The following is a 15,445-nucleotide window of genomic DNA, read 5'->3' on the forward strand; positions in this document are numbered from 1 at the left end:
TGGATAACCTTGAAGACAATGGGTACATTGTGTTCAGTGAGACATTTTGTCGAACATTTATATGAGGTACCTAGAGTAGTCAAATTCATGGAGACAGAAAGTAGAATGGTGGTTGTCAAGGGTTGGGACTCCAGGGAAATGAGGTTGTTATTTTTAATGTGTCTTATGAGCTCCCTGTAATTATTAACTGTCTCTTCCCTTTCTAGCTTTATTGCCAACTATTCACCCATAGGAAACTTTATTCATTCCTTTTCCCAAACATGCTTTCAATTCTGCCATTTCTAGACCCTTCCACTTACCTTTCTTCCAAGTGGATATCACCTTAACATTTTTAAGTTACAGAAACCTGCTTTTTTGGATCATGTGATCACTGGCAATGGAAAGGCAGACAGGACCATGAGCCTGCCTGGCCTCAATCCTGGGCCAGGGTCCTCAAAAACAGGGGGGAAACTCCTAGACTGAGCATCTACCAGTGAGTATCTACCATAAGTGTCCTCTTTTTCCAGTCCCTGGTCTCCACCTGATAAATTCCCATTTACCTTTCCTAGCCCCCATGGAACTGCTGTCTCCTGCTTAACTATCCCTTCTCGATCACCATTGCATTTAATTTTTGTATTTTCAACAGCCTCCCTATCTTGTCTAGTGATTTAGGAAACAAGTATCTACATATCCACTAACTCTATACCCTTGGGCAAGTAACTGACATTACCTCTTGCCTCAATGTCCATATCTCTAAGATGGGAATAGTAATGGCACCCTCTCTGAATCAAATAGGCTTCCTCTGAATTGAGCAAAAATATATAAAGTGCTTCAAATAAAACCTCACACATGAATGCTCATTCATTGTTATGGATGATGAAGATGATGATTTTCCCTTCCCTTATCTATGTGCTCCAAAAATCAAAGGCTATAGTTTTGGATCATGTTATCTCATGGTACCTTAGGCCACATTGTTAGCCTTCAGAAAAGCAAACAAATTAATAATAAATTAAAGGTAACCTGTGTATATTTCTGTGGCTTTTCTTCTCCTGGCCACATCCCAGAGGGTGGGGGTGTTCTCTCTCAGAGGCAGGACCTATATATACCCCAATTTAAGCATTGGCTTAGCTCTAAGAATGCTCCATCAACGATTCTTTTAGTCAATATTTTTATGCTGGTATATGAGCCTGTTTGTGGCTCAGAATTATTTAATAAGGGTTCCAAGCTATCAATCTCACATTTTGACATGGAATAACTAACAGTCAACTATCTGAGTCTGTCACTATCACTTTTCCCCCACTTAATTGGGTAATTTTTATCTTAGGTAATGCTATCTTTTCTCTATGGTCATCTATTCCTTCAGAATTCAGTGTCTTGGCATCTCTATCAATCTTTGAATATTTTTTCACTTTTATCAAATAAATAAAAAGCCCCTGGAATTATCTGCACACACTGGTGCCTCTGTGGGGAACTGGGAGCAAGAAGGTTACACTCATTTTTGCCGCAGTCTCTTGCTTCCCAGGATCATCCTACCCACAGGACCACCAAAAAGTGATTGGTAGAAACTATTATGGATAGTTGAGGGCCTTATAATTATCTTATCAATATATTCTAATATGCCTGGGGACAATCAGTACTTGCCAAAGCAGAAAATGGAGCTGTATTTTCAATAGTGGTTGAAATCCCACACTGAAAAGTAATTTCAGAAAATGGTAGAGTCTTGTGGGGAAGAGCCATCAGCCCTTTTTAATAGCCCAGGCTGCACTGCAAACCAAAGCTCCGATTTGGTGAAGGTAAATGATGGAAGGATGTTATAATGAAGTAAAAATCCTGGGTTTTTTTTTCCTTGACAATGAGTAGCTCAAAGCTTGGCTTCCTGTGATTTCAGCAAGCAACTGTGTGTTGCCATCAGATGTTTCTGCCAGGGCAAAGATTTGGCCAGCTCACCCATCCCAAGAGTCCCCTCATTTGCCAGTACTGCAAGATTTGGAACATTCCCAAAGCTAATGCTGGTGAGAGGCAAGGAGTAACTGTTTCTTAGCTAGTTCACCTATGTTTGTTATATGAAGTGGGAAGGACAGTACTTTTTCTGGTATATAGAACCTCCATCCAGTGGAGAATGAACTTGAAATGTATCAGTGAACTTTGGGAGAGTGCTCACACAATTCAAATTACTAGATCTGAAAACCCTCACTCAGGTATTTGTCCTCAAGTCTTCAAGATTATCTTTTTAATTTGCAAAGACAAGATTTTTTTTTCCCTTAGAGTTAACTATGAGTATCAGCTGCTCAGGGCTGTGTTACAAACTTTAGGTAGGGTGTTTAATTATGTTATGTTAGATTTAAATTGCAGTTTTAAAACAAGAAAAAAAACATAACTGGAAGTGGAGTGTGGATATAACTTGGGTTTAAGAAAGGTTAATGAGAAAACTGCAAAATCCCACACCACAGTGAAAAGTTCCATAAAGAATCTGTTCTCTCTCACCCTACCCCCACTCTTTCTTGTCTAATCTTTGAAGAGAATGACAGGATGATGTTAAATTTACCCATTATGCTCTCAATAACTCCTCCTGAAAATTCAATGTGCTTGTTTTTCAAACCTGCTTTGTTTTCTACTTTGCCCACCATCATCTCTCAATAACTAAATTTCCTCTGCCACTAAGTCTCAGAACTATGACTTGGGAGGGGAGTTAAGCCATGGCTTTAGTCATGCTTTATACTCTTCTTCACCCTGTGACCCAAATGTTGGATTAATGAGGACATATGGCCTGATCCTGCTGATAAAGCCTTAAGGTCAGCCTTGGAGGCCAAACTGACACCTCTCCCTGGTGGTCTCCATTGTTCAGCCTCAGGGCCCAGGGAGATTACCAAGCCTTTCCCTGCAGGCAATTGTGTATCAGTTCTTGTATGACAGCCTGTAGGTCATGGTGGGCTGATGGAAGAGGAGTCAAAACCCACACAGAGAGAAGGGCTTGTCACTTCTATAGGTTCCTTTTGGGAACCTATACTAAAGCCCAAGCTTTGGTAAGCAATAGCCCTGTGATATGGATGTAGGCCAGGTGGGCCTTTGAAAGCTTCTTCAGGGTATTCACAGGCTTAATGGCTGCCTATTTATTTTCTGGGCCACAGACCACTACAGATGCACATACAAGAGGACAGGTTTGATTTCACATTGGGCTGAGGACAACTGGATCAATTAAGTCTGGAGGGAGATATTGGGAGAGGGAATCCAGGGCCCAGGACCCTCATTCTTTCCAGTGGTTGCTTCTTTCAGTAATGTGGGATTTCTCCAAAGGGATACAAGGGCCTTGGGCAAATCACACACTATATACCTCATCTGGATTCCTTAAAAGACAAAACTCTTCAGGTTTATGAGTCTTCATGGTTTGCAAGATACATTCACATCCATGAGCTCACTAATGTCATATAATTCTAGCACTATTTCTCCTGCTTTAGATGAGAAAATGAAAGTCCAGACAGTCCCAATGGCTTGTCCAACATCCCACAGCTTATAAGGGATGAAACTAGGTCAGGTTTTCAGATCTCCAGGTCTACTGCTATTTCTCCTAGTTCCTTCCCACTCCTCTATTCAAAGAAGAGAAAAGGAAAGGGAAAAAAGCAGTCTGCTTAGGGGCAAGAGAAGTGGCTGGAGTGCAGATCTCCTTATCATTCATCATTGCCTATTTGAGGTTCTGATCCCATCCACAGCTCAGGGGGTTTCTCCCAAGACCCCTCACTGAAGTGCCCTCCAGCCTGCTTGCAACAACAGGTATTGAGTGAGTACAAAGAGGGTGAAAGAGGCAACTGACTTTTTCCATGAGCAACAGAAAGATAATTTTTGCTTCCTATCATCATCACATACCAAGCTCTACACTAATCCCCTCACTATGAAACTGAACAAAACTATGTTTGGACATTGGAATGAAGTTCTAGACTGTGGCTCTGAGGGAAAGGAAACACACAAGGTGAGACCCATGATTGCCCCACCTGTCTACCTAAAGACACTTTCCAGACCATAGTATAGAGAGGTAGAGACCAAATAGACTCACTAAGGTGAGATCAAAGCTTGGATCTGCTGGGGGAAAAAAGCAGAATATGAGGCACAGGATCCTGAAGAAGACTGAGTTATGAAGGGAAAAAGCCCCACACATCTGCATAAAGATTCCCTTAAACCTTTGGCTAAGTACAAATCTGCTTCTGTACAAAGCAAGAATCTACGAGGTCTGGGAGCGAGCAATTGCTGGGGACTGTGAGGTAGATGAAAATTTCAGAGTTTGTATAGGATGGATAATAGAATTTTAATTGCCAGAATGGAGAGACATAATGAACTGTCCCAGGCATTGCATCAAGTTCCCAGAAAAGTCACCCCTTGAATGTAAGGATAAACTAGCTCCAAAGTGAAGAGAACTCTGTGCCCACAAGCTCCAAGGGATCAGACAGATCTGTTAGGAAATTAACTGCCAGAACAAGACCCAGCACTCAAAAAATTCAGAACTCAGGAGCATACAATCAAAAAGTTGTAGACATGCAAAGAAGTAGAAAAGAGTGACTCATAATGAGAAGCAAAATGAGGCAATAGAAACAGACCCAGAGGTGATGCCATTGTTGGAATTAGCAGGCAAGGACTTTAAGACAGTTACAAATATATTCAAAGGCATAAAGAGAAACATACCATAATTGGAAATAAATTGGGAATCGAAATAAAGAAATTGAAACTGTTAATAATAAAAAAGGTCATCTCAGCTCCACAGGGTGCCAGGTTTCCAGCTGAGTTGTAATTTGCACCAATGTGCAGCTTCCTTTCACGATTACTGACCATATGATTCACTTCATTCCCCTTTCTGCATCATACTTCCCTTTCCAGATTTCCAGTGCATCTTTTCCTTGGCCTTATTCCCTAAACAATACAATATAACAACTCTCTACATAGCATCTGCTTGTGTCTATGACTGACTATTTTTTCAAAGACAAAATAAAGGAATGAGTCAATCTCTGGAGAGTACCTCCAAAGTACACGTATAAAGACACGAATTGGTGTGAATATACTTTGTATGCAACCAGAGATATGAAAAATTGTGCTCTATATGTGTAATAAGAATTGCAATGCATTCCACTGTCATATATAAATAAAAAATTAATTAATTAATTTTTTAAAAAAACATGTGGCACTTTCTCCTTTGTATTGTAATGTTTGTGTGTAAGCATGGCATAGTAGTATAGCTCAAAGATCCTGCCTGTATGAATCCTGGCTCCATTGCTTGTTATTTATGTGAAATAGGTAGGTTGTATTATAGGAGGTCCCATTATAAACAAAGTCCTACATTTCAACATTCTAACTCAATAAAAATTTATGTCTTGCTTATACAGAACCCAAAGTAGATCTCCTGGTCAGAAGTTGCTTTCCAAATGATTATTCAGGAGTCCAGTTTCCTTCCATCTTATAGATCTACCATCCCTAGAATCCCAGACTACTCTGTTGAGTCCTCCATATTCAGCAGATATGAGAAGAGAATATAGACTATGATGTAGGGTTTTTTTATGGCCACTTCTGCACACACTCTATTGGTCAGAATTTGGTCATGGGGTCACCCTTATCTGCAAGGGCACCTGGGAAATATACTCTAGCTAAATGCTCAGGAGAAAGAAAATATGGATATTAGTGATCACAGAGCAGTCTCTGTCTCATTGTAACTTGAGGAAGTTACTTATCTCTGGGCCTCAGTATCCTTTCTGTAAATAGGTGCAGGAATGGTATCTTCTCCATGGGGTTATTATGGTGGCTACCTGAGCTAGTCCATACAAAGCAATTAGCAGCTGACCTGAAAACTAGTAAATATTGACCTGAAAACTAGTAAAAATTATCACAGCATCTACATTTAATTAATCTTTGTAGTCCCCAAAGAATAATTTCTAACCTAGGCCAGGTCTGCTTTAACATCTTGTTATCGTATTGTTTTTCCATCAAGAAATAGAAAAACAAGTATTATGCAGGAGTTGGTCTTAAATATATTTTCATAATGAAAGATCCTTTCATTTAAAATGTTCAAGAACCACTGCGCTTTGGGACTTAGAATGTTCTTTTGCACATAGCAGGTGTTTATTACAGTCACCCATCCATTCAGATTCAACATCATGGATCAAAAACATTTTTAAAAAATTACATCTACATGATAGACTTTTTTCTTGTCATTATTCCCTAAACAATACAGTATAACCACTATTTACATAGCATTCACATTGTAAATATACATTGCTATAGCCCTTATCTTTTTTAGATACTTGTCTGCTAAAATTAATTGTCAATTAATTGAATTGAAAACCATGTAAGGAAGGCATATGTGAATCCTGGTGCAAGTCTCTCCATAATTCTTTGCTATTTGAAATTGGTCTGAATGGGAAAGGATCACCACTTCACACATAGTCTCTCACCTCCCTGAAAAACTCTCTCCCCAACTAAATGTATGGGTTTGTTGCTGTTTTTAGTCTCAGCTGCTCTTTCTGATCCTCATTTCTCATTGAGCAGGGACATCTGACAGGGCAAATGATGGCCACTGCCTCTATAGTCTGAAACTCAATGTCCATCCTATCATCCTCCATACCTGGAGTGGTTGAACTTTTGAGCCCAGGCTCCATAAACACCTAGTCATAGGTACTTCTAGAAGAAACAGCAGACGCCCAGGCCCCTTGGGTCCATCCACTAAAAGACACAAGATGCTGGCACATGGCTCATCGCTGTTCTCTTTTCTTCTCTTCCCACACCGCCACTGCTTAAGTTGCCCAGAGGGAAAACAGAAAGTCATTCCTCTGACATCCTAATTCAAACCCAGTCCAGAGATGATGGTACATTTCATTAAATGCATCAGATTCACTTTGATGTACATTGCACTTGATTACAACACTAGGATTCCAGTCCTTGTGCTGCTCTTCATTTTCAAGGGCAAATTCAGCCAATACCATTTGCTACTAAAATCTGGGACCAATACTGAAAATACATGCCATGTTTGAGGGTCAAGTGAGAGTGTATATTTGCAAGACCACAGTGTTTTTAATTAGAGATAAGATTTTGTGCTCCTATATTCATAAATACAGAGCTTAAACCAGCTTCCAAAAACAATGGATAATCAATCCCCACACTTCATGTTATCCCATCTTCTCAGTCAACCATTTCTGCAGCAATGCTAACAGGAAAATGATATCATTAGAATTTCCATCTTATTCAGTTAATGCAGGTATAACAAAAATACCATAGACTTGGTGGTTAAAATGACAGGTTGTTTCTCACAGTTCTGGAGACTGGGAAGTTTAAGTTCAAGGTGCCAGCCATTTTACTTCCTCATGAGGGCCTGCTTCCTGTTTGTAAATGTCCACCCACCTTCTTGCTATATCTTCACATGGCAGAGAGAGAAGAAAAGCATTCTTCCTCTTCTTGTAAGGGGATTAATCCCATCATGGGACTTCTACCCTCATGAGCTAATCTAACCTTAATTACGTTCAAAGGTCCCATCTCCATATACTATCATGTTGGAGATTAGTGTTTCAAATTTGTGGTGATGGGGGAAGCACAAACATTCAGATCACAGCATTTCACCCCCATTAAAATCTGTGGCTAATACAGATTATACCTGCCATGCTGTCTTCATGCAGATGTTTGAGGGTAAAATGAAACTCTACATACAAAAGTCCACAGTATCATTAATTAGAGACAAGACTTATGCTCAAATTTCCTTAAATACAGAGCTCACACCAGCTTCCATAACTAACTTGTAATCTATTAGCAAGTCCCATCTTGCTGATAGATGGTTGAAGACTTTCTCCAGCAAGAATTACAAGGAAGGGGCTGGGGATGTGGCTCAAGTGGTAGCACGCTCGACTGGCATGCGTGCGGCCCGGGTTCGATCCTCAGCACCTAGCACCGTGCACCAAGCCCTGCACTGTGTCCTCATTAGTCTGCCATGCCAGATAAGGATCACCACATCCAGTTTACATAGGAGGAGGCAGAGGCTCAGATGCACACAGTCTGTAAGAGGTCCAGGAGGGGATTGAGACCAACATCTGTTTCTCCAAAGACTTTGGTTTTAAACACTGCACAATGCTAATGAGTAGCAAAAAGAGAAAAGTCCTGGTCTAAGATGATAAAAGTAGAGTTTGTGCTACTTTTAGGCCCCAACCTCTGCCCCACTGTCCCTAAGCATACAACCCTGACTAAAAGAATATTCGGGATGTCAACTTGCTAAGGTCTCAATCTCTCAGTATTAGTTCTCTTGGGAAATCTCACTCTTATCAATGTATCAACAAAAGCAACAGCTGGAAAAATTATAGATGTTGGTTAGAAATATCCTTAAGTTTGCTTTGGGACTTTTTTAAAAATATAATGATATGGATGGAGGAGAGGCTGCTTTAGGAATCACTTAGAAAATCAAACAATAGAAGGAGCGACACATGCCAGAGATAACCAAGAGGGTAAAAACATCTGCTAAGGTTTGCCTATGAAATCATATTACTAACAAAATGAGTACATGGCCAAGCATGCCTCAACACAGGAGAGGGACTTTTGATCCTGCCCATGATGACATAACAATTTCTTCTTTGATATTTGCATTTGCCTGTTAAATTCCTTTGAAAAATACAAACAGTTTCCTGCCCTGATACACCTGGTGTTTTGGTAGAAAACAATACAGGGAGATGTTTGATTGAGGAGCAAGTTCATGTTCATTGCATGGTCTCAGGGGCAGTTATTGAGCAAGAAGGAAAATTACCTGTGCCAAGCAGTATACCAGGAGTCCCAGATCTTAAATTCTCACAATAACCCTGCAGGCCAAATATAATTATCCCCATATTATATATAATGAAACTAAGCCTTGGAAAAGTTAGGTAATTTGCCAAGAACTGGAATTGGACCCTACAACTACGTAATTCCAAAAGCATATTCCTCTGACTACAATATCTTGTGATTAAATAGCCATATTATCCAGCAGGTGGATGCTATCAGATGCCATCAACAAATCTCTCAAAAATCCCAAAGGAGCCAGGTGTGGTGGCACATGCCTGCAATTCCAGGAACTCAGGAGGCTGAGGCAGGAGAATTGCAACTTCAAATCCAGCCTCAACAATTTAACAAGGCCTCAAGCAATATAGCAAGATCCTGTCTCAAAAATTAAAAATGGCTGGGGATATTGCTCAATGGTAAAGCACCCCCTGGGTTTAATCCAGAACAAAAATGATACAAACTCCAATGATTCACTAATACATGTAAATATGCTCATGGCCATGAATCATTATCAGGCAGCTAAATTTTTAAAAAATTATTTTTTAGCTATTTTTTAATTTTTTTTAGTTATCGATGGACACAATACCTTTATTGTATTTATTTTTATGTGGTGCTGGGGATCGAATCCAGTGCTTCACATGTGCTAGGCAAGCGCTCTACCACTGAGCCACAAAACAGCGCCAAAAAATTATTATTTAAATTGAACATATGCCTTTATGAGAGCCTATTAAAATTCTAAAAGTGAATTTAAAAAAAAAATCTAATAACAGCAAAACAAAGAAGGTGAAGAAAGCATTAAATGTTTGTGCGATCTTAACACATTTCTGAAAGACAGGAAAAGGTAGAAGCAGGTTAAGAGAACTGCAGACAAAAGCTTTGCAGGTGAGGTTGAGCTACAGGGGGCCCACCTGCCTGACAGAACCCCACTATGGCCACATGAACCTCACAGGCTGGAGGTAGACAGTCCCGGCAGGTGCAGGGATGTAGGCTGAACCTGGAAGGAATAAGTCTGTGGTTACCAACACAGGTGGAATATCCAGAGAGCTTCTTTCAGAAGCAACTGTGTCTGGATTTCATCCTGAGTTTATTTAATTGGTCTAGGTACAACCTGGGTGCTGGGAGCTTTTAAAGCTTCACAGGTGATTCTAAGGTACAGCCAGGGCTAACAACTACTGTTGTAAGGTCTTTATAGAAACTATCAGGTTCCCTCCACAACTAGCAGCCTTGCAACTTCCCCCTGAAGCCAGAAGGAGTCTACCTTTAGAGATACTGGGAAAGGAGAGGGAAAAAAAATCCACTAGTCCTGTATTTAAGCACTTTGGTGACTACCAAATGATCATGTAATCACAATAATATAAACATTAGATGTTGGTTTTTATATGTGACCTTACATAGATGCACAAAGAATGATTTTATAAGAGAATATATAAACACTATTTACCTGACTATATTAAACTCAAGGACTCTCCCTGAATGGCTAAATCAGAAACCTCAAGGTATAAGTCAATGCTAGGTACACTTAAAAAAAAAAAAAATTCTGATACACAAAGAAAATAAGAAACTGACTTTATCCATTTTTCTTCTTCCAAAATAAATGTCTGAGCTTTTTTGCTGCTGTGACTAAATGACCTAAACAGCACAACTGTAGAGGAAAAAAGATTGGTTTTTTTTTTTAACTGATTTTTTGAAAATGACAGCGGAATGCATTACAATTCTTATTACACATACACGGCACAATTTTTCATATCTCTGGTTGTATATAAAGTATGTTGACACCAATTCATGTCTTCATACATGTATTTTGGATAATGATGTCCATCACATTCCATCATCCTTGCTAACACCCTGCCCCCTCCTTTTCCCTCCCACCCCTCTGCCCTTTCTAGAGTTCGTCTATTCCGAGGAGGAAAAGTTTATGTGAGGGCTCACGGTTTCAGAGGTCTTAGTTCTTAGAAGGCCGGCTACACTCCTCGGGACTCAAGGTGAGGCAGAACATCTTGGCAAAAGAGTGTGGCAGAGGGAAGCAGTTCACATGGTGATCAGAAGGAAGGAGGGAGGGAGAGAGGGAGAGAGAGATCTTCACTTGTCAGATACAAATATATACCCCAAAGCCCACATCCCAATTCCCACTTCCTCCAGCCACATCCTACCACTTCCATTACCACTCAGTTAATCCCTATCAGGGCATTAATTCACTGATTGGGTTAAGACTTTTATAACCCAATCATTTCTCCTCTGAAGCTTCTTGTATTGTCTCACATGTGATCTTTTGGGGGACACCTCACATCCAAACCATAAGTATTGTGGGAGTCTCTCTCAATTCACTCCCCTTACTCAGGAACACTCCCCAATCACAGGCACAATCTCATCCCAAATAGCCCATGTTATCAGGTGACCCTCAGCTTGAGGGTCACTCATTCTTGCATCCACCATCATCTTTTTCCTGAAGGTCTCTCTCCTGACTCCCCTTGAGCCAATTCTCACCAACAGATGTGTGGGTCTGACACTGTATTAGTCATCTTTTCATTGCTGTGACCAAAATACCTGATGAGAACAACTTTGAGAAGGAAAATTTTATTTTGGCTTATGATTTCAGAAGATTCAGTCCATAGTTAGAGGGCTCCAAGGCAAAAAGAAAAGAAAAACGGCAGAGGGCATAATGGAGGAAAGCTTCTCAACTCATGGCAGTGGGGGAGCAGAGAAAGAGAAGGGGCCAAGGCGAAGATAAACCCATAGCAATCTATTTCCTCCAACTAGGTCCCACCTCCCAGAAATCCACTGATGAGGTCAGAACCCTCATCATCCAATCACTGCCTAAAAGCTCCACCTCTGAACCCTGCTGCATTGGGACCATGCTTTCAACACAAGACACTGGGAGACATTCCCAGCTCAAACCATAACAGACACCATTCCCTATATTACCCTTCTGTTCCCCAACGCCCCAAGCCAGTCAATTGCTAATGCTCAGCCTCTTCTGGTGAAGTTTTTGCCCAGATCTTGGGGTACCCCAGGAGATAAGGCTAGTGGCATCAGTATGACCCTACTGATGGCCTGGACTCTTCAGCTCTCCCTCTGCCATGTAACTCCATCCACTAAATCCGTAGAATATATTCCCACCCTCCTCACATAGATTGCCATGTGATTCAATTTGGTGAATGGAAGGTGAGTAGAGGTGGCAGGGGTGAAGTCTTGATGGTGGAACATGTACCTGGGCCATCACTCCCCTATGGTGGCCACTTCCTGTTTAGTCTGAACTCCAGATGGACACATGAGGATCTGTCTTGAGCCTGACTTTTAGGGAGGAGCCAAGACTACCAGATCCATATTTGGAAGTAGAGCCATGTCATAGAATGACTTGGGGTCCCCTAAAATTTCTAAGTTGTAGATCTAACCCTGGTGTAGTGGTATTTGGAAGTGGTGACTTTGGAGGTGATTAAGTTTATAAGATGTCATGAGGGTAGGCCCCCATGATGAAATTATAGACTTTATAAAAAATAGGAAGAGACCTGAGAGAGTTCTCTCTCTCTCTCTCTCTCTCTCTTCCCTCCCCCCTTCTCTCCCTCTCTCTCTGTCTCTCTTTCCTTCTCTCCCCTCCATGTGAGAACACAGTGAAAAGGTGGTCATCTGCAAGCCCAGAAGAGAGAATTCTCATCACCTGAAATAGCTGGAACCTTGATCTTGGACTTCCCAACCTCTAGAACTGTGAGAAATAAATTTGTATTGTTTAATCCACCCAGTTTATGGTATTTTGTCATGGCAGCCCAAACTAACACAAGCTGCCACCCAAACCAGTCTAACTGAACTAAATCCCAAATACATATGTGAACCACCCCAGCCAAAACAAGCAGAGCCATCTAGCCAAGATCATCCCACCTTTAGCCAATCTATAAGCAGTGAAACTAAATGATTGCTTTTGTTGTAAACTCCCAAGGTTTTGTGGTTGTGAGCTAAGCAACATATGTGGCAAACTACTAATTCACGTTATATAAACTCTAAATTTGGTGAAGGTAGAAAACTCTTGTTTCATTAACTGTCCATCCAGTGCCTAGAACAATGTCTGTCAAATAATAATGCTTAATGGATGATGTTGAGTGAATAGATAAATGAAAAAAAAATGATTGAATGTATAATGAAAGAAAACACTGAGAAAGCTCAATGCTTTATTCTGTGGTATGGTATATTTTAGTCAATGGTCTTCAGAAAAACAGAACCAATAGGATGGTTTAGATATATATACAGATAAATTGATATGATAGAATATACATGTGTAATGAATGTGATGGATATATCTATATGATGAATATATATGCGTATAAGTGATTTATTATAAGGAATTGGACTCATTTGATTATGGTGACTGGAAATTCCCAAGATCTTCAGAGTGAATCAACAAGCCAGGAAAGCCAACAGTTTAGTTATAACCCAAGTCTGAAAGACTGAGACCCAGGAAAACTGATGGTGTAGTTCTAGTCCTAAGCCTGGCAGACTCAAGACCCTCAGGAAGAACAAAAGGCAGGAAGAATCTGAAGTTCCAGTTCAAAGACATTCAGGCAGAAAGAATTCTCTCTTATTGTGGCAGGACAGCCTTTTTGCTCTATGCAGGCCATCAGCTGATTGGATGAAGCCCACCTACATTAGAGAGGGCCATCTATATACTCAATCTACTAATTTAAATGTTAATCACTCCCAAAATTACCCTGCCAGAAGTACCTAGAATGGTATTTGACCAGAGATCTGGGCACCCTGAGACCCACTTGCACTAGTTGTATGTGTGTTTTAATGAACCTTCTCTATGTAACGAATCCCCAGAGCAGAGGTGATTCATGAACAATCCATTGATTTCTGGAACACCCAAAGCAGAGAATGAATAGAAACTGTATGACTACTTCCAGAGCGTGGCATCTTTACTCTGCTGCTACCAGTCAGAGTATGTTTTCATCACAAAAGGAAGGGAAGGAGGGGAAAGGGTGGGAGGAGGAGGAGAAAGAGAAGGAGGAGGAGGAGGAGGAGGAGGAGAAGAAGAAGGAGGGAGAATACTGTGAAATATCAGCCCTGAATTCCAGAAACGCTCTGTGTAGGGTTCTTTTTCAAGGTTGGCTTCTCCATAATGTGTTTTGATGGTTTTGAAATTGGCCTGATGTAGGCCAACAATAAAGGGAGAGTCGAGCTTACATAGCAGAAAATCTATACTCTCTAGACACCTGCTTACAGCGGGAGAATCCAAGGTATTGACCTTCAATTCAGCTCCCGCATGAGCTGATGCTGAGATAAGGAGAGCTAATCTGTCCACCCTTCCAGGCACTTCCAGGCTGACTACTTCAGGCTGTTACTTCAGCCACAGCTTTGTAAGTCACTAAATGGGCCTTTATTGACTGCCTGGCCTTTATTGATTCATGACAGGGTTACACCTCCAGGACAGAGTGGAAGTTTATATGAGTCCCCATTCCTTCTCTCCCTCTCCAACTCCCCAGTGATGCCTGAAATGCCTTTAGTAGAGGCATAAAAATGCAAATCACCTTGGGAGAGAGAATTATCGGATTTAAATTTATAATTTAGACTTTTAGAGATAAGGATTTCTCACCCCACTATGTCATGACTCTAAATCTCCTCCTGCCAGAAAGGAGAGGTTGTCTAGAGAAACAGAACGAATGGGAGATAGATATATACATACATACATACATACATGCATACATACATAGACAGACTGACTACAGGGCATTGTTCACACAATTATGGAGGCTGAGGAGTCCCACAGCCTGCCATCTGCAAGCTAGAGACCCAGGAGAGTCAGTAGTGTAGTTTAAAAACTGACAGCTGGAGATCTGATGGTGGAGGTTCCAGTCCAAATCTGAAGACCTGAGAACCAGAAATGCCAAGGTCAAAAAAAAAAAACTTGATATCTCAACTCCAGCAGTCAGGCTATGTGAATTCAAAGTTCTTCTGCCCTTTTGTTCTGTTCAGGCCCTCAACAGACTGAGGACTTCCCACACTGGGGAGAGTCATCTGCTTTATTCACTCCACCAACTCTAAGGCTAATTTATTCCACAAACACACTCACAGGCATGCCCAGAGACAATTTTTTTTTTTAACCAGATATCTGGGCATCCTCTGTCACAGTCAAGTTGACACATAAAATTAACCATCCCATCCACTATAATCAGTTTACAAGACACTGACTGAGGCATGTTTATTTGTGTGGTCCTCTTGGACTGTTCAAACCAGAAGATCAACAGCACAAACTGACACAAGGTTTGGCCACAGAAAAGGGGCCTGGCCCTCTTGTTTCATCTCACTGTTGCCCTTCCTTGAATTCTCCTTCCACATAGCCAACATGGTAGGAAGGATCAGGTCAAGGCTTTTTCATTTGGGGAAGAAGACCTGGTTATGTTGCTTTCTACTCTGATCTGCCTAAATGCACTTTTGTTCTCTCCTTCTGTGGGTCCCTTGGCCTGCTGGGTGCCTGGCCAGTGTAGCAGCATTGAAAGCTCTTGTATTTGCTGTTAAGAGACCAGTCCTGAGTTGGGTCTTGTTCTTTAGCCCAGTGTTCTGATTTGGATATGAGGTATCCCCCACAAAAGCCCATGTGTTTGACAATACAGGAATGTTCAGAGGTGAAATGATTAGATTTTGAGAGCTGTAACCCAATCTGTGGATGCATTCATTTGATGGCTTGTTAATTTCAGTGGATTATTAAGTGGTA

Source organism: Marmota monax, unplaced genomic scaffold (genome assembly GCF_021218885.2).
Source record: "Marmota monax isolate L192 unplaced genomic scaffold, Marmota_monax_Labrador192_F-V1.1 WCK01_AAM20220418_F8-fsc00005, whole genome shotgun sequence".
Lineage (NCBI taxonomy): Eukaryota > Metazoa > Chordata > Mammalia > Rodentia > Sciuridae > Marmota > Marmota monax.